This window comes from Puma concolor, chromosome C1 (assembly GCF_028749965.1).
Source record: "Puma concolor isolate L17-30 chromosome C1, mPumCon1.1.hap2, whole genome shotgun sequence".
NCBI lineage: Eukaryota > Metazoa > Chordata > Mammalia > Carnivora > Felidae > Puma > Puma concolor.
Genome location: NC_141674.1, coordinates 105,327,926 through 105,340,397, shown reverse-complemented (window position 1 = coordinate 105,340,397; position 12,472 = coordinate 105,327,926).

Below are 12,472 nucleotides of genomic sequence, written 5' to 3'. Positions count from 1 at the left end.
CATCTGTTGTCTATTTGCTTATGTTGGGGTTAACAATGATTGTTATAATAATTGCCTCTACTTATTGAGCACTTAACTACTTAACTACTTAACTACTTCATGGTCCTCTGCATTGCATCATTCGATCTATAACTGGCACCACTGAAGTAGATTCCATTATCATCATCCTTATTTTCTAGATAAAGGAAACAGCCTCAGAGAAGTTAAATAACTTGTCCAGGATTGTTTAGGAAGTAAGTGGTGGAGCTGTAATCCAACACAAATTTTTAAAAAGCTTGATATTCAAAGCTTTCCAAAATCTGCCTCTTCCTCCTTTTATAGCTGTGTCTCCTACTGCTCTCCTATAGGGTTAGGTGGGTTTTCTGCTCTACTTCAAATGGTCTGTTCACCTTCCACTAAACCCATTTGCTCCTTCCCAGGTCTGGATTGGATTGCTCCTTCCTTCTGGCTTGGCCAGAGTTTTCTTTCAAGCCAAAGTCATACCTTCCAGCTCAAATGACACCTCTTCCTTCATTTCTCTATCATACCCACTTGCACGCACCTGTTCTATTCAAGTGGGAGAAAGTGTTAGGGTTGCACCTCACCTCTTCTAGGATCAAACCTCTCGGATATTCCATGTTCTCCTGCTAGAGTAATCTTCCAAGCACAGGTCTGACCTCATCACCTACCTGCTGATAAACCTCCAGTGGCCTGTATCACTGCCTCAGTTTGGCCTTCAAGAGAAAAAAAATAAAACAGAAAACATAAAACTTTATCAGTAATTCTTACCATATTTGGTTTCACAATGTGGCCTGGGGAGGGGGCCTTTCTTTAAGAGGGAGGTTAACATAGCTCACAATACAGGTAATCAGTAATTCTGACACAGAGAGTAGTAAGCCTGAAGGGCAGCTCTGTTTGGGTTTCAGCAAGTGACCCTTAACTGCAAGACTGTCCCTGTGCCTAGGGAGACTAGGTTTCATCATTCATTTCATATGGGCAATGGAAAATCTTTGTCTACTAATTTTGTAAATCTATCAAGTATCTATTGATATTAAGTTCTATAAGAAAGGCTCTCTAGGATCCTTCCTCTTCTCTGACTCCTAAGCATTGCTAGATATGATATCATTGATTCATTTTTTCATTCAAAAATTGGTTGAGTGTGTTAGATATCAGGCAATCTACTGGGCAGTGAGCATACAAGATTCAACAAAACAGAGTGGCTTCTGCCTCCCTGGACTTTTAGTGCCTAGGAGAGAAGTTGGATATTAAACCAGTGACTATAATAAAATGTGATGAGTGTTAAGTGGGATAAGTGCCGGCACAGATAGTGCAATGGAGGGGGGCCTAACTTGACATTGGTGGGGGCGAGGAAGGCCTCTGGGAGGAGGGGACTTTAGGATGAGGCCTGAGGTGGATGGGAAGGAAGAGTGTTCCAGGCCATGGGTGGCATGGGCAAAGGCCTGGGGGAGAGCAAAAGCCAGCTGGCTCAGAGAAGTAGGAGGAACTGCAAGAAGCAGTTTAGAGGGCAAGTTTAGGTAGCGTTTGGAGGGCAAGGAGGAGAGCACAGTAAAACGAGTTTACACCGGAAGGTAGAGCCCAGACCTTGCCAGATTAGACCAGACATATGGAAACAGACTTTAGAAAACCCCATTAGCTTCTAGGCTAATGTGACTATGGAGACAGGAAGGAGCCAAATGGCAGTGAAAACACAAATGGCAGTGAAAACACAGTCTCAGAGGCCACAGGGTCTATGTCCATTAAAGCACCTTCTGGGGCAGATGGCACCCTGGCCCTCAAATGGGTATCCATTCACTGCAATGGGGTATCCCTTAACATAGAAATGGCTGCATCAGGCCATCCAGGCGGATACCAGCCACCATGGCGCTCTGAGGAACCATGAGATTTCGAGGGGTCTGTGAGATTCATAATAGGTCAAATGTAAAGGTTTGCTAATGCCCAGTGCTGGTTAAGGTTAGAGAAATGGGGTAATCTTATACACTATTAGTTGGGAGAAGAATGTGGTGCAAACTTTTTAGTGGGTAATGTAACAATAACTATCACAATTCCCTTTTCATATACGAAACAAAACAAAAATGTCTAAACAAAATCCTCCAAGATACTTATGCAGGGAGGGTAAATAGCAGTTTTTTATTTCTATTTTCTATTTTTCCTACTTTTTTTATTATTAAAAAATTGTTTTTAAAATTTATTTTGAGAGAGCGCGCGCATGCGCACAAGCGGGGGAGGGGGCAGAGAGGAAAGACAGAAACTCACGCAAGCTCTGTGCCATCAGCGCACAGCCAGATTCGGAGCTCGTACTCACCAACCAACCGCGAGATCATGACCTGAGCCGACATGGGAGTCAGACACTTAATTGACTGAGCCACCCAGGCACCCCTCTACTTTTTAAAAAGTTTATTTATTTATTTTTATTAAAAATTTTTTTAACGTTTTATTTATTTTTTTTTTAATTTTTTTTTTTCAACGTTTATTTATTTTTTTTTTTTTGGGACAGAGAGAGACAGAGCATGAATGGGGGAGGGGCAGAGAGAGAGGGAGACACAGAATCGGAAACAGGCTCCAGGCTCTGAGCCATCAGCCCAGAGCCTGACGCGGGGCTCGAACTCACGGACCGCGACATCGTGACCTGGCTGAAGTCGGACGCTTAACCGACTGCGCCACCTAGGCGCCCCTAACGTTTTATTTATTTTTGAGACAGGAAGAGACAGAGTATGAACAGGGGAGGGTCAGAGAGAGGGAGACACAGAATCTGAAACAAGCTCCAGGCTCTGAGCTGTCAGCACTCGAACTCACGGACGGTGAGATCATGACCTGAGCCGAAGTCGGCCGCTTAACCGACTGAGCCACCCAGGCGCCCCTATTTATTTATTTTTGAAAGAGAGAGAGAGAGTGTGTGGGTGCGGGAGCCAGGGAGGAGCAGAGACAGAGGAACAGAATTCCAAGCGCAGAGCAAAGTTTGGAAGTCACAAACTGAGATCATGACCTGAACCTAAATCAAAAGACGGCCGCTTAACTGACTGAACCACCCAGGTGTCCCAACAGCAGCTTTTTATTAAAAGCATATTTTTAATTCTTGATAAGTGAGAAATTAAAACATATACACAGAGGGGAAGATACCCATTACCCAACTTCATCAATTACCAACTTAAGACTGTCTGTCCTGTATCATTTTGAAGCAGATCACAGACAGCATATTATTTCATCCATAAATATTTCCTTATGTATCTCTAAAAGATAAGGACCACAATACCAAGTCACATCTAAACAAATTAACCATAGTTCCTTAATTCATCAAATATCCAGTTGGTGTTAAACTTAATCTACATGTCACAGCTTTTAAAAAATGCTTGGTTTAAATCTAAATCCAAATAAGTTCTGAACATAATGGTTGGTTGACACATATTTCAACTCTAATATATGTTTCCCATCCATCTCTATTTTTTTCTTTTTTCTTTTTTTAATTATTTAAAAAAATTTTTTTAATGTTTATTCATTTTTGAGAGAGAGAGAGCATGAGCAGGGAAGGGGCAGAGAGAGAGGGAGACACAGAATCTGAAGCAGGCTCCAGGCCCCCAGCTGTCAGCACAGACCCCGACGCAGGCTTGAACTCACAAACTGTGAGATCATAACCTGAGCCAGAGACAGACGCTCAACCGACTGAGCCACCCAGGTGCCCCCTTTTTTTCTTTTTTAAATGTTTGTTTATTTTTGAGAGTGAGAGAGAGAGTGCGTGAGTAGGGGAGGGGTAGAGAGAGAAGGAGACACAGAATCAGAAGCAGGTTCCAGGCTCCGAGCTGTCAGCCCAGAGCCCGACACTGGGCTCGAACCCACGAACTGAGAGATGATGCCCTGAGCTGGAGTCAGACGCTTAATCGCTTGACCGACTGAGCTTCCCCAGGTGCCGCCATCCCTATTTTCGTGTAATTTCTTTGTTAAAGAGACATGGTTGTTTTTCCTGTAGAGTTTTCCAGTTGGGATTTTGCCTATGGCTTCCCTGTGATGTAGTTTGTTGTGATTCTTTGTCCCTTTACGTTTCCTGTAGAAACAGAGAGAATAAATGGAGCAGAAGGTGATTAGATTTAGATTCATTTTTGTACTTTCTGGCAAGACTGCTGCACAGGTGGTGCTATTTTTTTTTTTTTTTTCTCTATCAGGAGACACACGATGTGTAGTTGCTCCCCTTTTTGTGACAATAGCTGTTGATGCTTAATGCTTGGATCCTTTAATTCATTAGTGGCTGCAAAATGATATTCTAGCACTCCCCAATTTTATTAGCTGGCAAGCTTCAATAAAGAGAAAGCAGTATTATTTTTAATATTAAACACTCAGAAAGTACTTAACTATCTAATAGGTGAAAAGAGAGTGACAGGATCCCTTTTGATATAAATAAAAAAGTGTATGTATGTATTGGTATGTATACATGCATATATGAAGGAAACATTTTTCTGGAATTTCATATGATAAAACTCATAATAGTGGCTAGTTATAAGGAGAAGAATTTGGGTAGCCCAGAAGGAGGATTTTACTTTTTCTTTATATCTTTCAATATTATTTGAATTTTTGATGAACGTATGCTTGAAATCATTGTCAGCAGAGGTTATTTGGACAGTGGGGTTATTGGCCTTAAGGAAAAACAAAAACAAAAATAAAAACCCGGTGCTGTGAGAATATTTTTGGTGAAAATAATGCTTCAAATACCTATCCTAATGCTTGGCATCTAGTAGACCCTCAATTCATCTTCATTAATTCTGAAAAACAGTTTAAAAAATCTTCAAGAGGGGTGCCTGGGTGGCTAGTCGGTTAAGCACCTGACTTAAGCTCAGGTCAAGATCTGTTTGTGGGTTCGAGCCCTGTGTTGGGCTCTGTGCTGACAGCGCAGAGCCTGGAGCTGCTTCAGATTCTGCATCTCCTTCTCTCTCTGCCCCTCCTCTGCTTGCGATCTGTCTCTCTCTCTGTCTCAAAAATAAATAAACGTTAAAATTTTTAAATAAAAAAAATAAATAAATAAAACATCTTCAACAATCTAACCAGCACTCAATCTAGACAGCAACAATGGACTCCAAGTGTTCCTGGGACTTGTGTATGGACCTACAGGTCTGGGATTGGGACTCTGCTAGTACAATCACTTAAAAAATCGTGAACATCAACTTTAAAAGAATTATGCTCTGAAGTGATTTTCCTGACTAGTCAATTTTGCTGCTGAGGCCTCTGTCATAGATTAGGTCCTCAGCCAGGTCAGGAGAGCCAGTCAGGCTCTTTAAGGAGGACTGACTGGGTCATGGAGGGGTGTGAAATCAGGTGATGAGAGTACAGAGGATTGGCCCTGGACAGTTGGCATGGGTTACTGAGCAAGTCAAGAGCAGTATTTGGGGAAGGTTATTCTGACCCTCTTAATCTTTACTCTGACTGAGCCATGCAGGATAAATTGGTGCTCCTAAATGTTACTCTTATTTTTCTGAAATTTGCAAATCACACATAATCTGAGGATCTTTTACTATATTTGCTGTATATATTTAGTAGAACCACTGCCCTTTTTTCTTATTATTCCTTTGTATGTTTATTTTTTACTCCCTTGCAGACAATCATTCTAATTTTGCTTCTATGTGTTTGTGCAAAAGGTGTATTGCTTTCTATGCATTAAAAATAATTATTCTTGGGGTGCCTGGGTGGCTCAGTGGGTTAGGCATCCAATTTCAGCTCAGGTCACGATCTCGCACTCCGTGAGTTTGAGCCCCGTGTCAGGCTGTGTGCTGACAGCTTGGAGCATGAAGCCTGCTTCGGATGTTGTATCTCCTTCTCTCTCTGCCCCTCCCCGCTAGCGTGCTCTCTCTCTCTCTCAAAAATAAACATTAAAAAATTAAAAAAAATTATCCTTGCATACTATATATTGCATTTATATGGTATTTTTGAAATAATAAATTACAGAGATGAATAGATTAATGGTTTCCAGGGAATGGGGGTGAGATGGGAGGTGGTTGGGAAGACACTGGGAAGTTCTTTTGAGATAACTGAATGGGATGGTATCTTGATTGTGGTGGTGGTTACACGAATTTACACATGGAATAAAATTGCATAGAATTACATGCACACACGCACATGAACTCAGGTTAAAAAAACATGTGAGAAGTCATTAAGGTCTGCATATTAGTTAACAGTAATGTACCAATGTCAATTTTCTGGTTTTTGCTATTGCATTGCAGGTATTTAACACATCACCATGGGGAAAGGCTTAGTGAGGGGCACATGGAACTCTTTGTACTGTTTTTGCAACTTCCTGTGAGTCTATTACCATTTCAAAATAAAAACTAAAAAGCTACAGAACATACTTTACTAGTAATTAAATAGATGCAAAGGTAAAATAGAATGTCATATATATTGTTTTCAATAGAAAAATTCTTCTTTGGTGCCAGACAATGTTTTAAACACTTTACACGGATTACCTCATTAAAAAAAATTTTTTTTAACATTTATTCATTTTTTGAGAGACAGAGAGAGAGCACAAGCAGGGGAGAGGCAGAGAAAGGGGGAGACACAGATCCGAAGCAGGCTCCAGGCTGTGCGCTGCCAGCACAGAGCCCAGTGCAGGGCTTGAACCCATGAAACATAAGATCATGACCTGAGCCGAAGTCGGATGCTTAAACGACTGAGCCACCCAGGCGCCCCTGGATTACCTCATTTTATTCCCCTAATCTAATAACCTAATAACACTATCAGCAGGTAGCATCATTATTTCCATTGTACAGATGTGGAGACAGAACCACTGAGGGGTTAAGTCACATGTCAGTAAGTGGCCAAGCCAAGATTAAAAGTCAGAGTCTGTTTTCAGTCATTATGCTGTACTACTAATGTCTAAGAAGCAAGATATTGAGGCAGCATTTACAAAAGTTAACAATATTGTAAATAACCAAAAATGTAGGAATGCTGAAATAAATATAGGGAAAAAAAATCATCCTATCTCAATCAACCTGCAACCAGCACTTAGCTATTTATTGATATCAAGCCATATTTACTGACTAGTTTTCAAAGAGGAAGAACATATACCAGAGAAACAGTGACGTGTCTCACCAAACAAGGAAAAACTAGAGTTAATAGGTTGTGGGGAAGCATGGACTGTAGAGTTTTGATGGGCTTAAAGCAAAGCAGGGCTGTGTGAAAGGATGGACATCAGAATTAGGCTTTGAAGTGTATCCAGGTTCCTGTTTCCTTGGAAACCACAAAGTTAAGATAAAGATGAATGTTGTGTTTAGAAACCTCTTATTGAAGTTTTGTACTTGGGTTGAAAATCAAGGTCTGTGTCAAAGTGATTTAGGTCCTCTTGGCGGGAGGGGGATGTTTCATTCTAGTTGATGTGATTTCAAACTGAAAAGGTTCTGGTAGTCTGTGACTTTTAGAACAGATTTCTCAGTGAATAAGAAAGCAGTAGTCATTCAAAGAAGGGGATCGTGACAATATAGCTGCAGCATGTCCTTGAGACCTATGTTTCCTGCTATTTCTTTGGCTAGCTGTATCTATTATCCCAGCCTGATGAATAGCAGAACACATTTTTACTTTCTCAGTTCTAGTTAATTTCTACTCTCTGAGAATGTATGTAAGTGGGATCGTGTTTTATATCTTATTCTATGTTTTACTTTTTCCCTTCTCTAATCCTATTTTAAAAATTGGCCTTTCCTGCTCATTCATCTCCCACAGAACGCAACCTGTGTCTGTGCTATCCCTGTTGTGATGTGAACATTCAATCTGTTGATTGAACTGCTGCATTAAACTGCATGATGGGCAAAACCACATTTCATCTCCTCACTCTCAGTGACAAACATCCAGGTTTGCTCTAACTCCCCATCACAAAAAGTGCTACAATGAACATTGTTGTACATTTTTCCCTTATGGACCTAGGTAAGAATATCTTTTAGATAAAAACCCAGGAACAGAACTGCTTATTGGGATCCGTTTATTCTTTTTTTTTTTTTTTTTTTAATTTTTTAATGTGTATTTTTGAGAGAGACAGAGATAGAGACAGTGTGAGCAGGGGCGGCGGACAGGCAGGAAGAGAGGGAGACACAGAACTGCAAGCAGGCTCCAGGTTCTGCACTGTCAGCACAGAGCCAGATACAGGGTTCGAACTTACGAACTGTGAGATCATGACCCCAGCCAAAGCCTAGCTTAACTGACTGAGCCACCAGGCAAGCCCAGAATCTGTTTATTCTTAACTGAACAAAGAGTACCAAGCTCCCCTCCAGAATGGTTGCCCCAGACTTCCAACACCATGGTATCAGTGCTCCTCTGAGCCTACTTCCAGACCAACCCTTGGGTCATCCAACTTTATGAGTTTTTCTACACTCGCTGGTGTAAAGTGATATCTCATTATTCTTTTCATTTTTGTTTCTTTGATTATTAATCAGTTCAAGCATCTCTACATGAGTTTGATAGCTTTTGTGTTTGTTCTCTTGTATATTGCCTGTTCATATCCTTTGCTCCAACATTGTTTCTAGAATAAAACCTAGCCTCTCCCTAGTTTGGCATGGAGTCCCTGGTACTAAAAGCTCACTTTTTTTTTTCAAGATTTTTTTTTTAAGTAATCTCTACACCTACATGGGGCTCAAACTCACAACCCTGAGATCAAGAGTTGCATGCTCTATTGACTGAGCCAGAGGCACCCCTAAAGCTCACTTCTTGTCACTGCCCTTTGCCCATGCTACATGTGGCCCCATAAAAGTTCTTTGTTTTCATTGTCTGTTCTGCCTGGATTACACCACCTTCTCCTAGCCCCCAATCTAAACATGCCTCAAAACCTAAATACTCTTTAGAACCCAGCTCAAAATATCACCACCATATTTGCTCAGCTGGAATGGACCTTTTCCTCTCAGCTCCCACAGAGCTCAACCTACATTTCCTTTAGTCATCTACCTCGATAAGCCTTCCACTCTAGCTACTGAGGTGGGTATTACCTCCCTACAAAGACAGGCATAGGTTTGTGCAAGCATAGAGAGATTCAGAAGGCATATTCAGAGAAATATTAAGATTTATTAAACATGAGTAAGATGATTTTTACTTTGTTCTTTGTAGTTTCCTGTAGCCAGTGGTTTTTTCCTAACTATATTGTAAACCATTAGTGGGTTATGAAATTGATTTACTTGATAGAGGTCATCTTTTTACTTTTCCCTTTTTTTAAGAAGAAGATAGAGTGTATCACAAATAGTATCATTTTGTGAAACTTGTTGCAATTTATATATATATTTTTAATGTTTATTTTATTTTTGAGAGAGAGAAAGAGAGAGAGAGACAGAGTGCGAGCAGGGGAGGATCAGAGAGAGAGGGAGACACAGAATCTGAAGCAGGCTCCACCGCTCTGAGCTATCAGCACAGAGCCTGAAGCGGGGCTCGAACCCATGAAGCGTGAGATCATGACCTGAGCTGAAGTTGAACGCTTAACCGACTAAGCCACCTAGGTGCCCCTTCAATTTATATTCTTGTGTAAAGGCAATGTAAAATGAATTTCTTACTGTGAGTTGAGGTCGAGAGGTTTGTTCTACTGTGCGGAAGGGTCACAGAACATATTCCCCCAATATATGCTACTTTGGCATATTGATATTTTGAGCTGTAGGCTCAAACAACAATGTAAGGACAGATTTTCTCTGACCCTCCCCTCGCTTACCTGCCTCAAGATACAGCCTCCAGGGGCGCCTGGGTGGCGCAGTCGGTTAAGCGTCCGACTTCAGCCAGGTCACGATCTCGCGGTCCGTGAGTTCGAGCCCCGCGTCGGGCTCTGGGCTGATGGCTCGGAGCCTGGAGCCTGTTTCCGATTCTGTATCTCCCTCTCTCTCTGCCCCTCCCCCGTTCATGCTCTATCTCTCTCTGTCCCAAAAATAAATAAACATTGAAAAAAAAAATTTTTATAAAAAAAAAAAAAAAAAAAAAAAAAAGATACAGCCTCCAGAAGGAACTCAGTTGTCAAAAGTCCCTTTCCTGGGAGCTTCATCAAGCAGGGAATATTACCCCTTATCAGAGGAGAACTCGACTCCACAGCCAGACAAACTTTGTCACAAACTCTCATATCTCCTGTGTATTCTTCTAAGGGCCCATTCATCTTTTAAAAAGGCATTTACTGTCTCCTAAGAGGCCTCCAGTTCCCCTCCTCTTTCACTATTAAGATGGTATTTATGTCTGAATTCTAAGCCACCTTGGGGAGTTAATTATTTTTCCCTGGGTGTCTCCCATGTATACATGAGGTATGCATGTTAATAAACTTCTGTTTACAGGTACCTGGGTGGCTCTGTTGGTTGAGTGTCCAACTTTGGCTCAGGTCACTTTCTCACTGTCTGTGAGTTTCAGCCCCGCACCAGGCTCTGTGCTGACAGCTCAAAGTCTGGAGCCTGCTTCAGATTCTGTGTCTCCCTCTCTCTCTGCCCCTCCCCTGCTCAAACTCTGTCTCTCTCTCTCAAAAATAAAATAAACATTAAAAAAATATATTAAAATAAATAAATACATAAACTTCTGTTTGATTTTCTTTTGTTAATCTGTCTTTTATTTATGGGAGTCTCAGCTAGGAATGCAGAAGGACAGAGGGAAAATTATTTTCTCTTCTCTATAGTACAAATATATATATATATATATATATTTAATGTTTATTTATTTTTAAGAGAGAGACAGAGTGTGAGTGGGGGAGGGGCAGAGAGAGAGGGAGACACAGAATCGGAAGCAGGCTCCAGGCTCCAAGCTGTCAGCACAGAGCCTGGTGCGGGGCTTGAACCCACGAACTGCAAGATCATGACTTCAGCCAAAGTTGGATGCTTAACCGACTGAGCCACCCAGTTACCTCCCCTACAGTACAAATATTGATATTATTTGTATCTATGTGTAATCACTTTCCCTGGAAAGCTTGAACCTAATACAAAAGAAAAGTAAAACACAAAGCGTAGGCTCAAATTCCATCCTGGTCACTTTTTAGCTGGGTGACCCGTATCCCCAGGGGGCTCATCTTCACCAGAAATTTCCCTATCTGTAAAACAGGAATAAAAAAACCTACTTCCTTTCCAGGGTTATTGTAGAATCAAATGAGAAGACATAAGGGGAAGGCTTTTGTGAGTCACAAAACATCCAGGAACCCAAATATTCTTATTGTCTGGGTCACAGTCTAGAAGAATCTCTAGATGCTACTCCTCTAGATTATATAATGTACCCATTGTTTCCTGTGAGTCTTTCCACATCCTGATTGTGAGGTTCCCAAGGTAAAGATCTAGGACTTGTACTAGTTAGCGTTTATCAGAATGTTAATGAAATGACTAATAATTATTACTTTATTGCCATGTTGAGATTCTGCCCTAAGTACTTTGCATGGACTGTGTTTATCTCATTTCATCCCTATGGTGATCCTATGAGGTATGTACCTTTCTTGTCACTATTTTACAGATATTCAAACTGCAACATCAAGCCCCGGTTGTAGTAGCTCTGTCTTTTCTCTTCCAGTTTTTCCCAGACAAGTGAGTCTGGGGAACAGTTTCCTAGTTGTCCAGTTTGGGCCTTCCCCAGGTCACCAGAGGTATCTAGCCAAGGGCCACAGACATCTCTGTGTATTGCTCTGAAGGCTGGAGTTTTCTAAGTGGAGACACAGCCTCCCCTCTGGCCCCCACACTGTCGGACACAGGGGGTGTGAGTAAAAATGCAAATCTGTTCCTCGTGGTTTATACTCAGGTGTAACTGACAGACAGAAGGGCCTTTTGGAGATGGAAAGTGCAGGGGCACCTAAAAAGAGAAAATTAGGGGAAGTCTGGTTCTGCTTTGAGAAGGCCCTCTAAGAGGCTCTGAGCTCAGAATCTGCAGTGGGTTGAATAGGGTCCTCCCAAAAGTCATGTCCACCTGGAAGCTCAAAATGTGACCCTATTTAGAAATAAGGTCTTTGCAGATGTAATTAAGGATGTTTAGATGAAATTCTCCTGGATGTAGGATGGAATAAGAGAAAGGAGTAGGAAAAGAAGACATCCAGATGGCCAACAGACAAATGAAAAAATGAAATGAAAAATGAAAAACTGTTCAACATCCCTCATCATCAGGGAAATACAAATTAAAACCAGATGTTGGTGAGGATGCAGAGAAGGAGGATCTCTTTTGCACTGCTGGTGGGAATGCAAACTGGTGCAGCCACTCTGGAAAACAGTATGGAGCTTCCTCAAAAAGTTAAAAATAGAATGACCCTATGACCCAGCAATTGCACTGCTTGGTATTTATCCATGGGATACAGGTGTGCTGTTTCAAAGGGACACATGCACCCCCATGTTTATAGCAGCACTATCAACAGTAGCCAAAGTATGGAAAGAGCCCAAATGTCCATCGATGGATGAATGGATAGAGATGTGATACACACACACACACACACACACACACACACACACACACACAATGGAGTATTACTCGGCAATCAAAAAGAATGAAATCTTGCCTGTGCAACTACATGGATGAAACTGGAGGGTATTATGCTAAG